Here is a 5,713-nt window from a genome sequence, read left to right as displayed (position 1 = left end):
TGTCTTCCATGAGCTTCGTTGTATGGATTTATGTTATATGTTTGTTTTGTTAATACTAGTCTATGGTTAACTAGTTTAACCATTTCTTATGTTGTTATTGTTAAGAATAGTCTACGGTTAACTTGTTTTCGGATTTTAACTGTTTTGATTTGTTACACAAAGTACTTCTCAGTATTACTACTTTTTACAATTGAAACAAAACACAAATTATTTCTAAGTTGAACGAAGTATTACTAAACCGAATTGGCAGAACTGGTTATGTTAATGAATTGTTAGAACCAAATTGATATTTCTAAATTATTTGGTTGAACTTACATCACTCGATTTATTAGAAGAATAAATGAACTAGTTGCGTAACTTAAATGATTTTGTTTTACGAACCTAATGATGAAAAGTTGTACCCAGTTGGAAAACACTTGAGTTTACTAGAATATAATTAATTATAAATGAATAAATGGTTTGTTTGTACTTACATCCCTCGATTTTATTAGAAAATAAATTTATTTTTGAGTTTTCTTACATCATTAATCAAGGGATTTGGTTTTACAAAGTTATTGAGGCAAAGTTGGAAAATAAACTGGTTGCGTGTGATGATAATAAGCATTCATTCCGGACACATCTATAATTACCCTCCTCCTCATTAGAGTAAGAAACATCTCGAGAACAAATATCCATACAAGTAAGAGTTTCTATTCCGTTTCCAAGCGTTTCATCTCTCTCTTTCTCATATTATATCCGATATAATTTGATTGTGGTTAGTTTCAGGTTAAAATGTATGGCACATCACAAGATATTTAAAAGATGAAAAAAAAAACAGCTGGAACACTACCAGGCCATCCTTCACATGGTGAAGGATCATGAGCAAAAGAATGAAAAAGGCACTATGCCGAAATAGAGAAGTACTCTATTTCAGATCAAATAGAGTTGCTTGATGAGATTATGGAGAAAGGGGTGTCTTACTTCAACATCAAGAAAGAGAATGACACATCTCGGCGAAGCTCCTCCTTGCAGAGGAGAAGTTAACAACAATCAAAGTCTCGTATATAAACTGGGACAAGCTAGGGAAGTCTTTCATATCAAAGCCTGAGTGGCCCCTCCTCCTTTATTAAATGTTTTAAATATTTATGTTTTTATTTTTATTTTCGGAACCTGAAAACATTGACTTCACCGATTTTTAAACCGGATTATATTATAAGTTCCTTTTGCAGATATTATTTGGGTGTCCTATTATTTATATTTTTTATCTGGATTGCTTCGTTTTGCTAAAGTAAAGGTTCAACTTTGTCATACTTTGGCAAATTTTTACCCCACAGCTTTTGTCACATTGACAACTTCTAGGATTACGTTGGATAAGAAGTAGAGAAAAGCCGTTTTCAGTCCACACGAGTTGGTACGATTTGTCAATGACTTTTGTCACATTCTTAGGTCATTGACAAATCGTACGATGAGCTGGATAAGATGTAGAGAGAAGCCTGTCAAAGTTACACTATATTTTAATATATATATATATATATATATTTAGAAGCTATAAAACAGTTATTTCTTAAAATTTTAGATGGCAAGATGAATGTTTATTTGGTTTGTCCTTGACCGGTCATGTGTAATCTATATATATAAAGTAGAGCTACTCTCTCCTGTGAAAGCGCCACGTCGCTAAATCGTTCGACTACAGGCACGTGTCCTGATTTATTTAACGCTGTGCATCATTTTTTTGGTGGGTGCGTGGATTTCGTTTCTGTGTTGTGTTTTGGGCTGTGTCCGGCCCGTTAGAGCAGAAGTCCTAAGTAACCCTAATTTGACTCCAGAGAAAAACGAGCGGAACGAGCGTCTTCTTCCCTGTACGTGCGACGCCGACCAGATACAGATTCCAGGTCCGTGATCAATTCCATTAGTTCACCCCCACTATTTCGTCTTCAATGCTTCGTTTTGATCTGAAAGGCGGTTGTTATTGGGTATAAATATGTGTGAGTGTTTCTCCCTTTATCTCATCTTATCTTGCATCTCTTAAATCTGCTACTCTCTCCGGTGAGAGCGCCACGTCACTAAATCGTTCGACGACAGGACGACACGTGTCCTGATTTATTTAAATGCTGCGCATCATTTTCTCGCTGGTTACTTGGGCTTCGTTTATGTGTTGTGTTTTGGGCTGTGTCCGGCCCGTTAGAGCAGAAGTCCTAAATAACCATAATTTGACTCCAGAGAAAAATGAACGTTTTCTTCTTCCATGTACGTGCGACGCCGACCAGATGCCGATTCCACTTCTTCTCATCGACTGAAACGGTCCGTGATCAATTCCATTAGTTCACTCCCCCACTATTTCGTCTTCAATGCTTCATTTTGATCTGAAAGACGATTGTTATTGGGTATAAATATGTGTAAGTGTTTCTCCATTTATCTCATCTTATCTTGCATATCTTAAATCTCAGCTACTCTCTCCTGTGAGAGCGCCACGTCACTAAATCGTTCGACGACAGGACGACACGTGTCCTAATTTATTTAAACGCTGCGCATCATTTTCTCGCTGGTTACTTGGGCTTCGTTTATGTGTTGTGTTTTGGGCTGTATCCAGCCCGTTAGAGCAGAAGTCTTAAATAACCCTAATTTGACTCCAGAGAAAAACGAGCGTTTTTTTCTTCCTTGTACGTGTGACGCCGACCAGATGCCGATTCCACTTCTTCTCATCGACTGAAACGGTCCGTGATCAATTCCATTAGTTCACTCCCCCACTATTTCGTCTTCAATGCTTCGTTTTGATCTGAAAGGCGGTTGTTATTAGGTATAAATATGTGTGAGTGTTTCTCCCTTTATCTCATTTTATCTTACATCCCTTAAATCGCATACTAACTGATCGTGTTATGGCCTGCTTCTTTGTTTGTCGACATTTTTTCGGCGAGCCTCTTACTGTTTGTTCAACAAATTTTTTTTCCTTCGTTTCCGGGGAGTCCCTTACTGTTTGTTCATCGACATTCTTTTGAATCGGCGAGCCTTTTACTGTTTGTTCACGAATTTTTTTTCTTGGATCTTCTTCCTCTTTGTTAACCATCTTAAAAATAATTTGGCTGCAGAGAAGATACGTCGTGGTGGTGACCTACTGTCGAACCTTTCCTGTTTGTTCATCAAAATTTTTATTTTTTTGCTTGGATCTTCTTCGTGTTTGTAGAGATAGGTTTTTGATTCTGCTTTTATATGTGACCCAGTATTGTAGTCATTCTGCTACTAAACATGTGTGAGTTTAGTAATATATGTGGTCTGACGGGAGATGGTGTTCTTAGTTTTATTCACTGTTTAATTGTGGCAGGTGGGGGGACCATAAATATATTACTAACTGCAAGGTTGAAGCAGAGGAAAGAAGAACCAATTTGCGTCTGAGAGAGGAACAAGATGCTGCTTACAGGGCTGCTCTTGAAGCCGATCAAGTAAGTGTACGTTCCTTGTGTTTACAAGATCTGTTGTGATTAGTCTAATGTCCAAATTTGGGGGATCTTTTTTTGTGTTGATTAGGCACGGGAGAGACAGAGAGAGGAAGAGGGGGAGCGGTTAGAGAGGGAAGCTGCTGAGGCATAGAGGAAACGAAAAGAAGAAGAAAAGGCTCGGGAGAGAGCCGAGCGTGAAGCTGTAGAGAGAGAAGCTGCTAGAGTGAGAATGAGACAAGAGAAAGCACCTGCTCTTGGAGACGAACCTGAGAAAGGACCTGATGTTACCCAAGTAAGTTCTCCTCCTTTTCTTTGCCATTCATTATTGTTGGGTATTTATGGTACACGTGGACTGTTTATTTGCCGTGAAAATGTAGGTTTTGGTAAGGTTCCCGAATGGAGAAAGAAAAGGGAGGAGGTTTGAAAGCAATATCAAGATATAGACACTGTATGACTGCATTGATTCACTTGGAGTGCTAGAAACAGAAGAGTATAGTTTAATCACAAACTTTCCAAAGAACCATGTACGGAAGAGACAAAGAGTCAATGTCACTGAAAGATGCAGGTTTGCATCCTCAGGCAAGTCTCTTCATTGAGATACATTAAATTTCAGAATCTTTTGATACTTTCTCCTTAAGCCACTCTTTCCTGCTTTTTTTCAACTCTTTTAAAATAATTAGTAGTGTAGCTTCAGTGATCCGATGAATAAGATAACATATATATACACATATTTTCAGAAGTTCAGATTTGATAAATTTATTCCTTAAAATGATGAGGGCTCACATTGTACTTTTTTCTTGGTGTCATATTGAAGACATCAAGATGAGTCTTTGTTTTTAGCTGCAACAAACAATTCTTTAGCTGGTGAATTTCGGCAGATCAAAAATGTGTTATATATTGTGAACTGGAAGAAAAAATGTATGAAAACGTACAATTGAATAAAAAGGTCAAAAATAAAAATATTGATGACAATATAAAATATTTATATATTGGTGGTAAGCTAACTAAATGATTTCTAACAATGATAATATAATAAATAGTAAAAATTGTAAGAAAAAATTGTAAGAATAATATAATACGAAAATGATTTTTTGGTTAAGTCAAAACTTAATTACATCATTAGTCATGATAAAATTAGTATTATTATAAGTTCAGATATTTTGTTTGCTGCCATCTCAACAAACGAGAAAAGAAAACATGATACATCAGTGTAAATTTTTAAAATTTATAATAAAATTCACATTTTTAACATTTGAATATTGAACCATATATATTAACAATACAGCAAATGCTCCTTAAATAATCTTTATAGCTAACAATACATCATATAGTTATGGTTGTTTGTTATCTTTTTTGGTTTAGCCTAAATTTTGGTAGTAAAAAAAAAATTGTGGAATTCATTATTTTCAAATTTTTGTTAACGTGGGTTTGAAGAATCATAAAAAAACAACATGAATATATTTTTTTCAAAGATAATAATACATAAATATTTAACCTAACGATTTGTAATTATTAAACAATAACAACTAATATCAAATTTTTATGCTAATTGCCTATTTTCCTTAAGAAGATAAAAATTGGATTTTCATTTTCGATTTTTTAAATTATATAATTTGAGAAGAAATGTATTTAGAATCCATTAAATTCAAGAAAAACAAATTTTGTGAACAAAGTAAAATATTTATATTTTGATGAATTTTTTAAATATAGTAACAAATGTATAATTTCAAAAACAAAAAAAATAGTAAAATTTATAGTACAAAATATTGAAATTTATAATAAAATAAACTAAAATTTTCATTAAAATTTAGATATGTTTGTATTATTGTTTAACTTGCTTATATTAAAATAAACGTTTATTTGCTTAGTGTATTATATAGTAATAAAAAAGAAGAAGTAAATAAAAGTGAGGACCCCAGCCCAAACAAAAACGATGCACGATTGTGCTTAGTTGCTTATAATGCCTCATCTGTCATTGTCATGATATCTTAGCTTTTCATTTTTTTATTTGAGTGCGTTACGTATTCAGACACTTTTTTCTTTTTTTTGTCATGTTAAGGCACTTCCTGCTAGATGCATACTTTCTTTCCTTTTCCTCCATGTGTTTATACATAATTATCTTTACGTTCGGTTAAGAGAAAGAAAAAGTTGGTTAGATTTTTTTATTTTAAAATGATATCAAGTTTGTGGGGACCAATTTTAACTATAGTAGTTGCGTCACTTTTTTTTATTCGTACTTTATATATCCTCAAACCAAACCAAATGAATAGACATGTTTCTTTCTTTTTTTAATTATTATT

General features: G+C 33.9%; 1 long non-coding RNA gene across 1 annotated transcript; it reads left to right on the top strand.

Moving 5' to 3' along the window:
* Positions 1-1,007: 1,007 nt before the first annotated feature.
* On the top strand, positions 1,008-4,607 carry LOC111207418. Its single transcript, XR_002659622.2, has 3 exons — positions 1,008-3,416; positions 3,502-3,705; positions 3,791-4,607. It is a non-coding gene; the product is annotated as an uncharacterized LOC111207418 (long non-coding RNA).
* The last annotated feature ends 1,106 nt before the right edge of the window (positions 4,608-5,713 follow it).

Source organism: Brassica napus, chromosome C9 (assembly GCF_020379485.1).
Source record: "Brassica napus cultivar Da-Ae chromosome C9, Da-Ae, whole genome shotgun sequence".
NCBI lineage: Eukaryota > Viridiplantae > Streptophyta > Magnoliopsida > Brassicales > Brassicaceae > Brassica > Brassica napus.
This window is presented reverse-complemented; position numbering and strand designations above follow the sequence as displayed.